The following is a 17,500-nucleotide window of genomic DNA, read 5'->3' as shown; positions in this document are numbered from 1 at the left end:
CTCAGCACTGACCCTCCGACAGTGCGGCTCTCCCTCATCACTGACCCTCCGACAGTGCGGCTCTCCCTCAGCACTGACCCTCCGACAGTGCGGCTCTCCCTCGGCACTGACCCTCCGACAGTGCGGCTCTCCCTCAGCACTGACCCTCCGACAGTGCGGCTCTCCCTCGGCACTGACCCTCCGACAGTGCGGCTCTCCCTCATCACTGACCCTCCGACAGTGCGGCTCTCCCTCAGCACTGACCCTCCGACAGTGCGGCTCTCCCTCAGTACTGACGGTGCCCTGTGCCTGTTTTTGGACTCTCCCTTACCCTCGGGGATGTGAGAGGCTGACGATATTCTCCATCTCCTCCAGAGTGGGTGAACGATCTCCGAATGGCCCGCGGGTGATGTCCGAGAATTGATCCGATCGCTGGACGGGACCTGACCGCCCGGTCGCTGTGGGACCCCTGGGTGAGTCCAAATTATTTCCTATAAACCATCTCTCGTGGGACCAATAATGACCCGTGTACAGGTCCTGACCCCTGTGGGACCCCTCACCTCCTCCCCCCTCCAAACTGAGGGACCCCTCACCTCCTCCCCCCTCCAAACTGAGGGACTCCTCACCCCCTCCCACCTCCAAACTGAGGGACTCCTCACCCCCTCCCACCTCCAAACTGAGGGACTCCTCACCCCCTCCCCCAAACTGAGGGACTCCTCACCCCCTCCCCCAAACTGAGGGACTCCTCACCCCCTCCCCCAAACTGAGGGACTCCTCACCCCCTCCCCCCTCCAAACTGAGGGACTCCTCACCCCCCTCCCCCCTCCAAACTGAGGGACTCCTCACCCCCTCCCCCAAACTGAGGGACTCCTCACCCCCTCCCCCCTCCAAACTGAGGGACTCCTCACCCCCTCCCCCAAACTGAGGGACTCCTCACCCCCTCCCCCAAACTGAGGGACTCCTCACCCCCTCCCCCAAACTGAGGGACTCCTCACCCCCTCCCCCAAACTGAGGGACTCCTCACCCCCTCCCCCCTCCAAACTGAGGGACCCCTCATCCCCTCCCCCCTCCAAACTGAGGGACTCCTCACTCCCTCCCCTCCCCCCAAACTGAGGGACTCCTCACCCCCTCCCCCTCCCCCAAAACTGAGGGACTCCTTACCCCCTCCCCCCTCCCCCCAAACTGAGGGACTCCTCACCCCCTCCCCCTCCCCCAAAACTGAGGGACTCCTTACCCCCTCCCCCTCCCCCCAAACTGAGGGACTCCTCACCCCCTCCCCCTCCCCCCAAACTGAGGGACTCCTTACCCCCTCCCCCTCCCCCCAAACTGAGGGTCTCCTCACCCCCTCCCACCTCCAAACTGAGGGACTCCTCACCTCCTCCCACCTCCAAACTGAGGGACCACTCACCCCCTCCCCTCCCCCAAACTGAGGGACCACTCACCCCCTCCCCCCTCCAAACTGAGGGACCCCCTCCCTCCTCCAAACTGAGGGACTCCTCACCCCCTCCCCTCCCCCATACTGAGGGACTCCTCACCCCCTCCCCTCCCCCAAACTGAGGGACTCCTCACCTCCTCCCACCTCCAAACTGAAGGACCCCTCACCTCCTCCCCCCTCCAAACTGAGGGACTCCTCACCCCCCTCCCCCCTCCAAACTGAGGGACTCCTCACCCCCTCCCTCCTCCAAACTGAGGGACTCCTCACCCCCTCCCCCCTCCAAACTGAGGGACTCCTCATCCCCTCCCCTCCCCCAAACTGAGGGACTCCTCACTCCCTCCCCTCCCCCAAACTGAGGGACTCCTCACCTCCTCCCCTCCCCCAAACTGAGGGACTCCTCACTCCCTCCCCTCCCCCAAACTGAGGGACTCCTCACCCCCTCCCCCAAACTGAGGGACTCCTCACCCCCTCCCCCAAACTGAGGGACTCCTCACCCCCTCCCCCAAACTGAGGGACTCCTCACCCCCTCCCCCCTCCAAACTGAGGGACTCCTCACCCCCTCCCCCAAACTGAGGGACTCCTCACCCCCTCCCACCTCCAAACTGAGGGACTCCTCACCCCCTCCCCCAAACTGAGGGACTCCTCACCCCCTCCCCCAAACTGAGGGACTCCTCACCCCCTCCCCCAAACTGAGGGACTCCTCACCCCCTCCCCCAAACTGAGGGGACTCCTCACCCCCTCCCCCAAACTGAGGGACTCCTCACCCCCTCCCCCCCTCCAAACTGAGGGACCCCTCATCCCCTCCCCCCTCCAAACTGAGGGACTCCTCACTCCCTCCCCTCCCCCCAAACTGAGGGACTCCTCACCCCCTCCCCCTCCCCCAAAACTGAGGGACTCCTTACCCCCTCCCCCTCCCCCCAAACTGAGGGACTCCTCACCCCCTCCCCCTCCCCCAAAACTGAGGGACTCCTTACCCCCTCCCCCTCCCCCCAAACTGAGGGACTCCTCACCCCCTCCCCCTCCCCCCAAACTGAGGGACTCCTTACCCCCCTCCCCCTCCCCCCAAACTGAGGGTCTCCTCACCCCCTCCCACCTCCAAACTGAGGGACTCCTCACCTCCTCCCACCTCCAAACTGAGGGACCACTCACCCCCTCCCCTCCCCCAAACTGAGGGACCACTCACCCCCTCCCCCCTCCAAACTGAGGGACCCCCTCCCTCCTCCAAACTGAGGGACTCCTCACCCCCTCCCCTCCCCCATACTGAGGGACTCCTCACCCCCTCCCCTCCCCCAAACTGAGGGACTCCTCACCTCCTCCCACCTCCAAACTGAAGGACCCCTCACCTCCTCCCCCCTCCAAACTGAGGGACTCCTCACCCCCTCCCCCCTCCAAACTGAGGGACTCCTCACCCCCTCCCTCCTCCAAACTGAGGGACTCCTCACCCCCTCCCCCCTCCAAACTGAGGGACTCCTCATCCCCTCCCCTCCCCCATACTGAGGGACTCCTCACCCCCTCCCCCCTCCAAACTGAGGGACTCCTCACCCCCTCCCACCTCCAAACTGAGGGACTCCTCACCCCCTCCCCCCTCCAAACTGAGGGACTCCTCATCCCCTCCCCTCCCCCATACTGAGGGACTCCTCACCCCCTCCCCCCTCCAAACTGAGGGACTCCTCACCCCCTCCCCCCTCCAAACTGAGGGACTCCTCACCCCCTCCCCCCTCCAAACTGAGGGACTCCTCACCCCCTCCCCCCTCCAAACTGAGGGACCCCCTCCCTCCTCCAAACTGAGGGACTCCTCACCTCCTCCCACCTCCAAACTGAGGGACTCCTCACCCCCTCCCCCCTCCAAACTGAGGGACTCCTCATCCCCTCCCCTCCCCCAAACTGAGGGACTCCTCACCCCCTCCCCCCTCCAAACTGAGGGACTCCTCACCCCCTCCCCCCTCCAAACTGAGGGACTCCTCACCCCCTCCCACCTCCAAACTGAGGGACTCCTCACCTCCTCCCCTCCCCCAAACTGAGGGACTCCTCACTCCCTCCCCTCCCCCAAACTGAGGGACTCCTCACCCCCTCCCCCTCCCCTCCCCCAAACTGAGGGACTCCTCAACCTCCTCCCCCTCCCTCCCCAAACTGAGGGACCCCTCAACCCCCTCCCCCTCCCCCCATGACATTCATGACCCTCCCTCATTGACCCCCTCCTCCATGGGAGCGTTCGAAGTTGATCAACGTGCCAAGGGGGTCGGGGGTCAAGGGGGCGGGGAGGGGCGGGGTCAGAGGTTAAGCTTTGTTCCACCTGTGAACGGCGCCCCCTGTCTTTCCCCCGCTGGCAGGTGGAATTCTGGACGTCGCCATGTTGACCAGCGAGCCCAGGATCGCCGACACCTCCACCCCTCGGTGCCCCAAGGGCGACGAGCTCTGCGGTAAGTTCCCGGCCGGGCGGGCGGGGGGTGGGGGGGGGGGGTGTTGTTGCCGGGAGGAAGTGGGGTCAAAGGGCGCGGTGGTGGGGGGGGGGGGGTGGGGGAGGCGGCGTGGGGTCAGGGGGGCGGTGGTAGGGGGGTGCGGGGGTTGGGGGAGGGGTTTGTGAAGACGGGCGAGGGTAGCCTGCCCTCTCAACCTCGCCCCTTCCCACGAAATTCCACCTCTTCCGACGGGCGAAACTCAACCCGCCCGGACAAACTCGGACGAGCCGGTCTATTCGTGGGAGCGACCTCACGCTCCAGCTCTCGGAGCTAACGTGGAGGTAGTACGACTTAACAGGCTGGACACGCCAAGCTGGACATTACAAGGCCGGTGTCAGCGAAACAGACGTCCCAGATCTCCCAGTAAACCCAGACGTCAGTGACCGCCACGAGTCACAATAACTCATGACAGCTCCGCCTCCCTCAGGAGGGATTGCAGCCCGACATTTTTGAGGGCCCAGCCCCTGAGTGCCCTCAAAGGCCGCTCCGACTCGGACTACCTCGGCGCCTGCCCTCCTCCCGCTGGTTCAATCTCTTCACCCGAGATTGCATTCCACCGGATCCACAAAGCTGCCCGCCCGCTTCTAATTATCGGAGCGATGTCAGCCCCTTGGCAGACGCGCTGGCTTCACGAAGCTGGCACCGCCCCTCGGGTTGTCCCAACTCCAGCCTTCCGAATAGACCGAGCTATAAAAGGCTCCCAGGACTCCACTTGAGTCCTAACTGCCTGGATACTGCTGACAATTCCCCAGGGTTTCTCTCTGTGAGCTGCAAACTACATGAGGTCCAAACTGCAGCTGTTGGCTGCTCTGAACGGCTCCCAGGCCTTCCCCAATTGGCTGCAAATTCCCAAAGACAATCCTCGTGCCCGGCCATACAGGATGACTTGGCGTCTGTCCGCAGCTTTGAGAGTGAAGCTGCAGACGCCATGTCTCCAGTTCCCCGGCGAAGGAAGCGCACTCGGCTTACGGCTTCATCTCTTCCACCCCATGACCTGCCCCAGATCTACCCAGCCAGGGATGGTCCCTGAATTCCCGGAGCTCCAGCCATTCATCGCTGGCAACCCACACCCAACCCATACCTCCAGCCCACCCCCCTCCCCCCGTACAACTCCCGGGTTCTGCCAGGGATGTGAGGCTAACATATTCCTGTCACCTGCCCTTCCAGTGGTCCTGCACCATGAATCCGAGATCATCATCGTTCCAGTCCTGCTGCTGGGAGCCTCCTGCCTGGTGGGAGTTTGCATCCTGTGGATGATCTGCAAAAAGAAAAATGAAGATGGGAGTGAACCGGTAAGAGGTAAAGATCCCCAAAACTGCTCCTCAGGAGCTACGGTCAGCAACATGACAGCACTCTCTCAGTACTGACCCTCCGACAGTGCGGCTCTCCCTCAGTACTGACCCTCTGACAGTGGGGCACTCCCTCAGCACTGACCCTCCGACAGTGCGGCTTCCCCTCAGTACTGACCCTCCGACAGTGCGGCTCTTCCTCAGCACTGACCTTCCGACAGTGCAGCTCACCCTCAGCACTGACCCTCCGACAGTGCGGGTCTCCCTCAGCACTGACCCTCCGACAGTGCGGCACTCCCTCAGTACTGACCATCTGACAGGGCGGCTCTCCCTCAGCACTGACCCTCCGACATTGCGGCTCTCCCTCAGTACTGACCCTCCGACAGTGCGGCTCTCCCTCAGTACTGACCCACCGACAGTGCGGCACTCCCTCAGTACTGACCCTCCGTCAGTGCGGCTCTCCCTCAGTACTGACCCTCCAACAGTGTGGCTCTCCCTCAGTACTGACCCTCCGACAGTGCGAATCTCACTCAGGACTGAACCTCCGACAGTGCGGCTATCCCTCAGCACTGACCCTCCGACAGTGCGACTCTCCCTCAGCACTGACCCTCTGACAGTGCGGCTCTCCCTCAGCACTGACCCTCCGACAGTGCGGCACTTCCTCAGTACTGATCCTCCGACAGTGCGGCGCTCCCTCAGGACTGACCCTCCGACAGTGCGGCACTCCCTCAGTACTGACCCTCCGACAGTGCAGCACTCCCTTAGCAGTGACCCTGCGACAGTGCAGCTCTCCCTCAGTACTGACCCACCGACAGTGCAGCACTCCCTCAGCACTGACCCTGCGACAATGCGCCACTCCATCAACATTGACCCTCCGACAGTGCGGCTCTCTCTCAGCACTGACCCTCTGAAAATTCGGCGCTCCCTCAGTACTGACCCTCTGACAGTGCGGCTCTCCCTCAGTACTGACCCTCTGACAGTGCGGCTCTCCCTCAGTACTGACCCTCCGACAGTGCGGCACTCCCTTAGCACTAACCCTGCGACAGTGCAGCTCTCCCTCAGTACTGACCCACCGAAAGTGCAGCAGTCCCTCAGCACTGACCCTCCGACAGTGCGCCACTCCCTCAACACTGACCCTCCGACAGTGCGGCACTCCCTTAGTACTGACCCTCCGACAGTGCGGCAATCCCTCATTACTGACCCTCTGAGAGTGCGGCTCTCCCTCAGTATTGACCCTCCGACAGAGCGGCTCTTCTTCAGTACTGACCCTCCGACAGTGCGGCTCTCCCTCAGCACTGACCCTCCGACAGTGCGGCTCTCCCTCAGTACTGACCCTCCGACAGTGCAGCACTCCCTCAGCACTGACACTCCGACAGTGCGGCACTCCCTCAGTACTGACGCTCCGACAGTCCGGCAAGCCCTCAGCACTGACCCTCCGACAGTGCAGCACTCCTTCAGCACTGACCCTCCGACAGTGCGGCTCTCCCTCAGTACTGACCCTCCGACAGTGCAGCACTCCCTCAGTACTGACCAACTGACAATGCAGCTCTCCCTCAGCACTGACCCTCTCACAGTGCGGCACTCCCTCAGTACTGACCCTACGACAGTGCGGCACTCCCTCAGCACTGACCCTCCGACAGTGCAGCACTCCCTCAGTACTGACCCTCCGACACTGCAGCACTCCCTCAGTACTGACCCTCCGACAGTGCAGCACTCACTCAGCACTGACCCTCCGACAGTGCGGCTCTCCCTCAGTACTGACCCTCTGACAGTGCGACTCTCCCTCAGTACTGACCCTCTGACAGTGCGGCTCTCCCTCAGTACTGACCCTCCGACAGTGCGGCACTCCCTCAGTACTGACCCTCCGACAGTGCGACTCTCCCTCATTACTGACCCTCCGACAGTGCAGCTCTCCCTCAGTACTGACCCTCTGACAGTGCAGCTCTCCCTCAGTACTGACCCTCTGACAGTGCGGCACTCCCTCAGTACTGACCCTCCGACAGTGCGGCGCTCCCTCAGGACTGACCCTCCGACAGTGCGGCACTCCCTCAGTACTGACCCTCCGACAGTGCAGCACTCCCTTAGCAGTGACCCTGCGACAGTGCAGCTCTCCCTCAGTACTGACCCACCGACAGTGCAGCACTCCCTCAGCACTGACCCTGCGACAATGCGCCACTCCATCAACACTGACAATCCGACAATGCGGCACTCCCTCAATACTGACCCTACGTCAGTGCGGCTCTCCCTCAGTACTGACCCTCTGACAGTGCGGCTCTCCCTCAGTACTGACCCTCTGACAGTGCGGCTCTCCCTCAGTACTGACCCTCCGACAGTGCGGCACTCCCTCAGTACTGACCCTCCGACAATGCGGCACTCCCTCACCACTGACCCTCTGACAGTGAAGCTCTCCCTCAGTACTGACCCTACGACAGTGCAGCTCTCCCTCAGTACTGACCCTCAGTCAGTGCGGCTCTCCCTCAATTCTGACCCTCCGACAGTGCGGCACTCCCTCAGCACTGACCCTCCGACAATGCAGCACTCCCTCAGTACTGACCCTCCGACACCGCAGCACTCCCGCAGTACTGACCCTCCGACAGTGCAGCACTCACTCAGTACTGACCCTCCGACAGTGCGGCTCTCCCTCAGTACTGACCCTCTGACAGTGCAGCACTCCCTCAGTACTGACCCTCCGACAGTGCAGCACTCCCTCAGTACTGACCCTCTGACAGTGCAGCACTCCCTCAGTACTGACCCTCCGTCAGTGCGACTGTTCCTCATTACTGACCCTCCGACAGTGCGGCACTCCCTCAGTACTGACCCTCCGACAGTGCGGCTCTCCCTCAGCATTGACCCTCCGACAGTGCAGCACTCCCTCAGTACTGACCCCCCAACAGTGAGGCACTCCCTCATTACTGACCCTCTGACAGTGCCGCACTCCCTCAGTACTGACCCTCCGACAGTGCGGCTGTCCCTCAGCACTGACACTCTGACAGTGCGAATCTCCCTCAGCACTGACCCTCCGACAGTGCGGCTCTCCCTCAGTACTGACCCTCGGACAGTGCGGCTCTCCCTCAGTACTGACCCTCTGACAGGGCGGCTCTCCCTCAGTACTGACCCTCCGACAGTGCGGCTCTCCCTCAGTACTGACCCTCCGACAGTGCGGCTCTCCCTCAGTACTGACCCTCCGACAGTGCGGCTCTCCCTCAGCACTGACCCTCCGACAGTGCAGCACTCCCTCAGTACTGACCCTCCGACAGTGCGGCTCTCCCTCAGCACTGACCCTCCGACAGTGCGGCTCTCCCTCAGTACTGACACTCTGACAGTGCAGCACTCCCTCAGCACTGAACCTCCGACAGTGCAGCACTCCCTCAGCACTGACAGTCCGACAGTGCGGCACTCCCTCAGCACTGACACTCTGACAGTGCTGCACTCCCTCAGCACTGACCCTCTGACAGTGCGGCACTCCCTCAGTACTGACCCTCTGACAGTGCAGCACTCCCTCAGCACTGACCCTCCGACAGTGCGGCTCTCCCTCAGTACTGACCCTCCGACAGTGCGGCACTCCCTCAGTACTGACCCTCCGACAGTGCGAATCTCCCTCAGTACTGACCCTCCGACAGTGCGGCTCTCCCTCAGTACTGACCCTCTGACAGTGCGGCTCTCCCTCAGTACTGACCCTCCGACAGTGCGGCTCTCCTTCAGTACTGACCCTACGACAGTGCAGCACTCCCTCAGTACTGACCATCCGACAATGCGGCACTCCCTCAATACTGACCCTACGTCAGTGCGGCTCTCCCTCTGTACTGACCCTCTGACAGTGCGGCTCTCCCTCAGTACTGACCCTCCGACAGTGCGGCACTCCCTCAGTACTGACCCTCCGACAATGCGGCACTCCCTCACCACTGACCCTCTGACAGTGAAGCTCTCCCTCAGTACTGAACCTCCGACAGTGCAGCTCTCCCTCAGTACTGACCCTCAGTCAGTGCGGATCTCCCTCAATTCTGACCCTCCGACAGTGCGGCACTCCCTCAGCACTGACCCTCCGACAGTGCAGCACTCCCTCAGTACTGACCCTCCGACAGTGCAGCACTCCCTCAGTACTGACCCTCCGACAGTGCGGCTCTCCCTCAGTACTGACCCTCTGACAGTGCAGCACTCCCTCAGTACTGACCCTCCGACAGTGCAGCACTCCCTCAGTACTGACCCTCTGACAGTGCAGCACTCCCTCAGTACTGACCCTCCAACAGAGCGGCACTCCCTCAATACTGACCCTCCGACAGTGCGGCTGTCCCTCAGCACTGACACTCTGACAGTGCGAATCTCCCTCAGCACTGACCCTCCGACAGTGCGGCTCTCCCTCAGTACTGACAGTCCGACAGTGCGGCACTCCCTCAGCACTGACACTCTGACAGTGCAGCACTCCCTCAGTACTGACCCTCCGACAGTGCGGCTCTCCCTCAGTACTGACCTTACGACAGTGCGGCTCTCCCTCAGTACTGACCCTACGACAGTGCGGCTCTCCCTCAGCACTGACCCTCTGACAGTGCGGCTCTCCCTCAGCACTGACCCTCCGACAGTGCGGCACTTCCTCAGTAGTGATCCTCCGACAGTGCGGCGCTCCCTCAGGACTGACCCTCCGACAGTACGGCACTCCCTCAGTACTGACCCTCCGACAGTGCAGCACTCCCTTAGCAGTGACCCTGCGACAGTGCAGCTCTCCCTCAGTACTGACCCACCGACAGTGCAGCACTCCCTCAGCACTGACCCTGCGACAATGCGCCACTCCATCAACATTGACCCTGCGACAGTGCGGCTCTCTCTCAGCACTGACCCTCTGAAAATTCGGCGCTCCCTCAATACTGACCCTCTGACAGTGCGGCTCTCCCTCAGTACTGACCCTCTGACAGTGCGGCTCTCCCTCAGTACTGACCCTCCGACAGTGCGGCACTCCCTTAGCACTAACCCTGCGACAGTGCAGCTCTCCCTCAGTACTGACCCACCGAAAGTGCAGCAGTCCCTCAGCACTGACCCTCCGACAGTGCGCCACTCCCTCAACACTGACCCTCCGACAGTGCGGCACTCCCTTAGTACTGACCCTCCGACAGTGCGGCAATCCCTCATTACTGACCCTCTGAGAGTGCGGCTCTCCCTCAGTATTGACCCTCCGACAGTGCGGCTCTTCTTCAGTACTGACCCTCCGACAGTGCGGCTCTCCCTCAGCACTGACCCTCCGACAGTGCGGCTCTCCCTCAGTACTGACCCTCCGACAATGCAGCACTCCCTCAGCACTGACCCTCCGACAGTGCGGCTCTCCCTCAGTACTGACCCTCCAACAGTGCAGCATTACCTCAGTACTGACCCTCCGACAGTGCGGCAATCCCTCAGTACTGACCCTCTGACAGTGCGGCTCTCCCTCAGTACTGACCCTCCGACAGTGCGGCACTCCCTCAGTACTGACCCTCCGACAGTGCGGCAATCCCTCAGTACTGACCCTCCGACAGTGCGACTCTCCCTCATTACTGACCCTCCGAGAATGCAGCTCTCCCTCAGTACTGACCCTCTGACAGTGCAGCTCTCCCTCAGTACTGACCCTCTGACAGTGCGGCACTCCCTCAGTACTGACCCTCCGACAGTGCGGCGCTCCCTCAGGACTGACCCTCCGACAGTGCGGCACTCCCTCAGTACTGACCCTCCGACAGTGCAGCACTCCCTTAGCAGTGACCCTGCGACAGTGCAGCTCTCCCTCAGTACTGACCCACCGACAGTGCAGCATTCCCACAGCACTGACCCTGCGACAATGCGCCACTCCATCAACACTGACAATCCGACAATGCGGCACTCCCTCAATACTGACCCTACGTCAGTGCGGCTCTCCCTCAGTACTGACCCTCTGACAGTGCGGCACTCCCTCAGTACTGACCCTCCGACAATGCGGCACTGCCTCACCACTGACCCTCTGACAGTGAAGCTCTCCCTCAGTACTGACCCTCCGACAGTGCAGCTCTCCCTCAGTACTGACCCTCAGTCAGTGCGGCTCTCCCTCAATTCTGACCCTCCGACAGTGCGGCACTCCCTCAGCACTGACCCTCCGACAGTGCAGCACTCCCTCAGTACTGACCCTCCGACACTGCAGCACTCCCTCAGTACTGACCCTCCGACAGTGCAGCACTCACTCAGTACTGACCCTCCGACAGTGCGGCTCTCCCTCAGTACTGACCCTCTGACAGTGCAGCACTCCCTCAGTACTGACCCTCCGACAGTGCAGCACTCCCTCAGTACTGACCCTCTGACAGTGCAGCACTCCCTCAGTACTGACCCTCCGTCAGTGCGGCTCTCCCTCAGCACTGACCCTCCGACAGTGCGGCTCTCCCTCAGTACTGACCCTCCGACAGTGCAGCACTCCCTCAGCACTGACCCTCCGACAGTGCGGCACTCCCTCAGTACTGACGATCCGACAGTCCGGCAAGCCCTCAGCACTGACCCTCCGACAGAGCAGCACTCCTTCAGCACTGACCCTCCGACAGTGCAGCACTCCCTCAGTACTGACCAACTGACAATGCAGCTCTCCCTCAGCACTGACCCTCTCACAGTGCGGCATTCCCTCAGTGCTGACCCTACGACAGTGCGGCTCTCCCTCAGCACTGACCAACTGACAGTGCAGCATTACCTCAGTACTGACCCTCCGACAGTGCGGCTCTCCCTCAGTACTGACCCTCCAACAGTGCAGCATTACCTCAGTACTGACCCTCCGACAGTGCGGCAATCCCTCAGTACTGACCCTCTGACAGTGCGGCTCTCCCTCAGTACTGACCCTCCGACAGTGCGGCACTCCCTCAGTACTGACCCTCCGACAGTGCGGCAATCCCTCAGTACTGACCCTCCGACAGTGCGACTCTCCCTCATTACTGACCCTCCGAGAATGCAGCTCTCCCTCAGTACTGACCCTCTGACAGTGCAGCTCTCCCTCAGTACTGACCCTCTGACAGTGCGGCACTCCCTCAGTACTGACCCTCCGACAGTGCGCGCTCCCTCAGGACTGACCCTCCGACAGTGCGGCACTCCCTCAGTACTGACCCTCCGACAGTGCAGCACTCCCTTAGCAGTGACCCTGCGACAGTGCAGCTCTCCCTCAGTACTGACCCACCGACAGTGCAGCACTCCCTCAGCACTGACCCTGCGACAATGCGCCACTCCATCAACACTGACAATCCGACAATGCGGCACTCCCTCACCACTGACCCTCTGACAGTGAAGCTCTCCCTCAGTACTGACCCTCCGACAGTGCAGCTCTCCCTCAGTACTGACCCTCAGTCAGTGCGGCTCTCCCTCAATTCTGACCCTCCGACAGTGCGGCACTCCCTCAGCACTGACCCTCCGACAGTGCAGCACTCCCTCAGTACTGACCCTCCGACACCGCAGCACTCCCTCAGTACTGACCCTCCGACAGTGCAGCACTCACTCAGTACTGACCCTCCGACAGTGCGGCTCTCCCTCAGTACTGACCCTCTGACAGTGCAGCACTCCCTCAGTACTGACCCTCCGACAGTGCAGCACTCCCTCAGTACTGACCCTCTGACAGTGCAGCACTCCCTCAGTACTGACCCTCCGTCAGTGCGACTGTTCCTCATTACTGACCCTCCGACAGTGCGGCACTCCCTCAGTACTGACCCTCCGACAGTGCGGCTCTCCCTCAGCATTGACCCTCCGACAGTGCAGCACTCCCTCAGTACTGACCCCCCAACAGTGAGGCACTCCCTCATTAAAGACCCTCTGACAGTGCCGCACTCCCTCAGTACTGACCATCCGACAGTGCGGCTGTCCCTCAGCACTGACACTCTGACAGTGCGAATCTCCCTCAGCACTGACCCTCCGACAGTGCGGCTCTCCCTCAGTACTGACCCTCCGACAGTGCAGCACTCCCTCAGCACTGACCCTCCGACAGTGCGGCACTCCCTCAGTACTGACGATCCGACAGTCCGGCAAGCCCTCAGCACTGACCCTCCGACAGAGCAGCACTCCTTCAGCACTGACCCTCCGACAGTGCAGCACTCCCTCAGTACTGACCAACTGACAATGCAGCTCTCCCTCAGCACTGACCCTCTCACAGTGCGGCACTCCCTCAGTACTGACCATCCGACAGTGCCGCTGTCCCTCAGCACTGACACTCTGACAGTGCGAATCTCCCTCAGCACTGACCCTCCGACAGTGCGGCTCTCCCTCAGTACTGACCCTCGGACAGTGCGGCTCTCCCTCAGTACTGACCCTCTGACAGTGCGGCTCTCCCTCAGTACTGACCCTCCGACAGTGCGGCTCTCCCTCAGTACTGACCCTCCGACAGTGCGGCTCTCCCTCAGTACTGACCCTCCGACAGTGCGGCTCTCCCTCAGCACTGACCCTCCGACAGTGCAGCACTCCCTCAGTACTGACCCTCCGACAGTGCGGCTCTCCCTCAGCACTGACCCTCCGACAGTGCGGCACTCCCTTAGCACTGACACTCTGACAGTGCAGCACTCCCTCAGTACTGACCCTCTGACAGTGCAGCACTCCCTCAGTACTGACCCTCCGACAGTGCGGCTCTCCCTCAGCACTGACCCTCCGACAGTGCGGCACTCCCTTAGCACTGACACACTGACAGTGCAGCACTCCCTCAGTACTGACCCTCTGACAGTGCAGCACTCCCTCAGTACTGACCCTCCAACAGTGCGGCACTCCCTCAATACTGACCCTCCGACAGTGCGGCTGTCCCTCAGCACTGACACTCTGACAGTGCAGCACTCCCTCAGTACTGACCCTCCGACAGTGCGGCGCTCCCTCAGGACTGACCCTCCAACAGTGCGGCACTCCCTCACTACTGACCCTCCGACAGTGCGGCTGTCCCTCAGCACTGACCCTCCGACAGTGCGAATCTCCCTCAGTACTGACAGTCCGACAGTGCAGCACTCCCTCAGCACTGACACTCTGACAGTGCAGCACTCCCTCAGTACTGACCCTCCGACAGTGCGGCTCTCCCTCAGTACTGACCTTACGACAGTGCGGCTCTCCCTCAGTACTGACCCTACGACAGTGCGGCTCTCCCTCAGTACTGACCCTCCGACAGTGCGGCTCTCTCTCAGTACTGACCCTACGACAGTGCGGCTCTCCCTCAGTACTGACCCTCTGACAGTGCGGCTCTCCCTCAGTACTGACCCTACGACAGTGCGGCTCTCCCTCAGTACTGACCCTCCGACAGTGCTGCTCTCCCTCAGTACTGACCCTACGACAGTGCAGCTCTCCCTCAGTACTGACCCTCCGACAGTGCGGCTCTCCCTCAATTCTGACCCTCCGACAGTGCGGCACTCCCTCAGTACTGACACTCCGACAGTGCAGCACTCCCTCAGTACTGACCCTCCGACAGTGCAGCACTCCCTCAGTACTGACCCTCCGACAGTGCAGCACTCCCTCAGCACTGACACTCTGACAGTGCAGCACTCCCTCAGTACTGACCCTCCGACAGTGCGGCTGTCCCTCAGCACTGAAACTCTGACAGTGCAGCACTCCCTCAGTACTGACCCTCCGACAGTGCGGCGCTCCCTCAGGACTGACCCTCCAACAGTGCGGCACTCCCTCAATACTGACCCTCCGACAGTGCGGCTGTCCCTCAGCACTGACCCTCCGACAGTGCGAATCTCCCTCAGTACTGACAGTCCGACAGTGCAGCACTCCCTCAGCACTGACACTCTGACAGTGCAGCACTCCCTCAGTACTGACCCTCCGACAGTGCGGCTCTCCCTCAGTACTGACCCTACGACAGTGCGGCTCTCCCTCAGTACTGACCCTACGACAGTGCGGCTCTCCCTCAGTACTGACCCTCCGACAGTGCGGCTCTCTCTCAGTACTGACCCTACGACAGTGCGGCTCTCCCTCAGTACTGACCCTCTGACAGTGCGGCTCTCCCTCAGTACTGACCCTCCGACAGTGCGGCTCTCCCTCAGTACTGACCCTCCGACAGTGCTGCTCTCCCTCAGTACTGACCCTACGACAGTGCAGCTCTCCCTCAGTACTGACCCTCCGACAGTGCGGCTCTCCCTCAATTCTGACCCTCCGACAGTGCGGCACTCCCTCAGTACTGACCCTCCGACAGTGCAGCACTCCCTCAGTACTGACCCTCCGACAGTGCAGCACTCCCTCAGTACTGACCCTCCGACAGTGCGGCTCTCCCTCAGTACTGACCTTCTGACAGTGCAGCACTCCCTCAGTACTGACCCTCCGACAGTGCAGCACTCCCTCAGTACTGACCCTCCGACAGTGCAGCACTCCCTCAGTACTGACCCTCCGTCAGTGCGACTGTTCCTCATTACTGACCCTCCGACAGTGCGGCACTCCCTCAGTACTGACCCTCCGACAGTGCGGCTCTCCCTCAGCACTGACCCTCCGACAGTGCAGCACTCCCTCAGTACTGACCCTCCAACAGTGAGGCACTCCCTCAGTACTGACCCTCTGACAGTGCCGCACTCCCTCAGTACTGACCCTCCGACAGTGCGGCTGTCCATCAGCACTGACCCTCTGACAGTGCGGCACTCCCTCAGCACTGACCCTCTGACAGTGCAGCTCTCCCTCAGTACTGACCCTCCGACAGTGCGGCACTCCCACAGCACTGACCCTCTGACAGTGCGAATCTCCCTCAGCACTGACCCTCCGACAGTGCGGCTCTCCCTCAGTACTGACAGTCCGACAGTGCGGCTCTCCCACTGTACTGACCCTCTGACAGTGCGGCTCTCCCTCAGTACTGACCCTCCGACAGTGCGGCTCTCCCTCAGTACTGACCCTCTGACAGTGCGGCTCTCCCTCAGTACTGACCCTCCGACAGTGCGGCTCTCCCTCAGTACTGACCCTCCGACAGTGCAGCACTCCCTCAGTACTGACCAACTGACAATGCAGCTCTCCCTCAGCACTGACCCTCTCACAGTGCGGCACTCCCTCAGTACTGACCCTCCGACAGTGCGGCTCTCCCTCAGCACTGACCAACTGACAGTGCAGCATTACCTCAGTACTGACCCTCCGACAGTGCGGCTCTCCCTCAGTACTGACCCTCCGACAGTGCAGCATTACCTCAGTACTGACCCTCCGACAGTGCGGCAATCCCTCAGTACTGACCCTCTGACAGTACGGCTCTCCCTCAGTACTGACCCTCTGACAGTGCGGCTCTCCCACAGTAATGACCCTCCGACAGTGCGGCACTCCCTCAGTACTGACCCTCCGACAGTGCGGCACTCCCTCAGTACTGACCCTCCGACAGTGCGGCACTCCCTCCGTACTGACCCTCTGACAGTGCGGCTCTCTCTCAGTACTGACCCTCCGACAGTGCGGCTCACCCTCTGTACTGACCCTCCGACAGTGCCGCTCTCCCTCAGTACTGACCCTCCGACAGTGCGGCTCTCCCTCAGTACTGACCCTCCGACAGTGCGGCACTCCCTCAGCACTGACCCTCCGACAGTGCAGCACTCCCTCAGTACTGACCCTCCGACAGTGAGGCACTCCCTCAGTACTGACCCTCTGACAGTGCCGCACTCCCACAGCACTGACCCTCCGACAGTGCCGCACTCCTTCAGCACTGACCCTCCGACAGTGCGGCATTCCCTCAGTACTGACCCTCCGACAGTGCAACTCGCCCTCAGCACTGACCCTCCGACAGTGCAGCTCTCCCTCAGTACTGACCCTCAGTCAGTGCGACTCTCCCTCAATTCTGACCCTCCGACAGTGCGGCACTCCCTCAGCACTGACTCTCCGACAGTGCAGCACTCCCTCAGTACTGACCCTCCGACAGTGCAGCACTCCCTCAGTACTGACCCTCCTACAGTGCAGCACTCCCTCAGTACTGACCCTCCGACAGTGCGGCTCTCCCTCAGTACTGACCCTCTGACAGTGCTGCACTCCCTCAGTTCTGACCCTCCGACAGTGCAGCACTCCCTCAATACTGACCCTCTGACAGTGCAGCAATCCCTCAGTACTGACCCTCTGACAGTGCCGCACTCCCTCAGTACTGACCCTTCGACAGTGCGGCTGTCCCTCAGCACTGACCCTCTGACAGTGCGGCACTCCCTCAGCACTGACCCTCTGACAGTGCAGCTCTCCCTCAGTACTGGCACTCCGACAGTGCGGCACTCCCTCAGTACTGACCCTCTGACAGTGCGGCTCTCCCTCAGCACTGACCCTCTGACAGTGCGAATCTCCCTCAGCACTGACCCTCCGACAGTGCTGCTCTCCCTCTGTACTGACCCTCTGACAGTGCGGCTCTCCCTCATTACAGACCCTCCGACTGTGCGGCTCTCCCTCAGTACTGACGCTCCGACAGTTCAGCA

The 17,500-nt window shown here is 61.7% G+C and overlaps 1 long non-coding RNA gene across 1 annotated transcript in view; it reads left to right on the top strand.

Annotated features, from left to right (window-relative positions):
• Positions 1-5,166, top strand: part of LOC121275096 — a 13,492-nt gene extending 8,326 nt beyond the window's left edge. Inside the window, exons 2-4 of the long non-coding RNA XR_005942357.1 lie at positions 355-452; positions 3,745-3,834; positions 5,041-5,166. This is a non-coding gene — a long non-coding RNA (uncharacterized LOC121275096). The remainder of the gene's footprint in view (positions 1-354; positions 453-3,744; positions 3,835-5,040) is intronic.
• Positions 5,167-17,500: the final 12,334 nt, after the last annotated feature.

This window comes from Carcharodon carcharias (assembly GCF_017639515.1).
Source record: "Carcharodon carcharias isolate sCarCar2 chromosome X unlocalized genomic scaffold, sCarCar2.pri SUPER_X_unloc_23, whole genome shotgun sequence".
In the NCBI taxonomy this organism is placed as follows: Eukaryota; Metazoa; Chordata; class Chondrichthyes; order Lamniformes; family Lamnidae; genus Carcharodon; species Carcharodon carcharias.
Note: the sequence above shows the minus strand (reverse complement) of the source record. Positions and strands in the feature narration are given on the sequence as shown.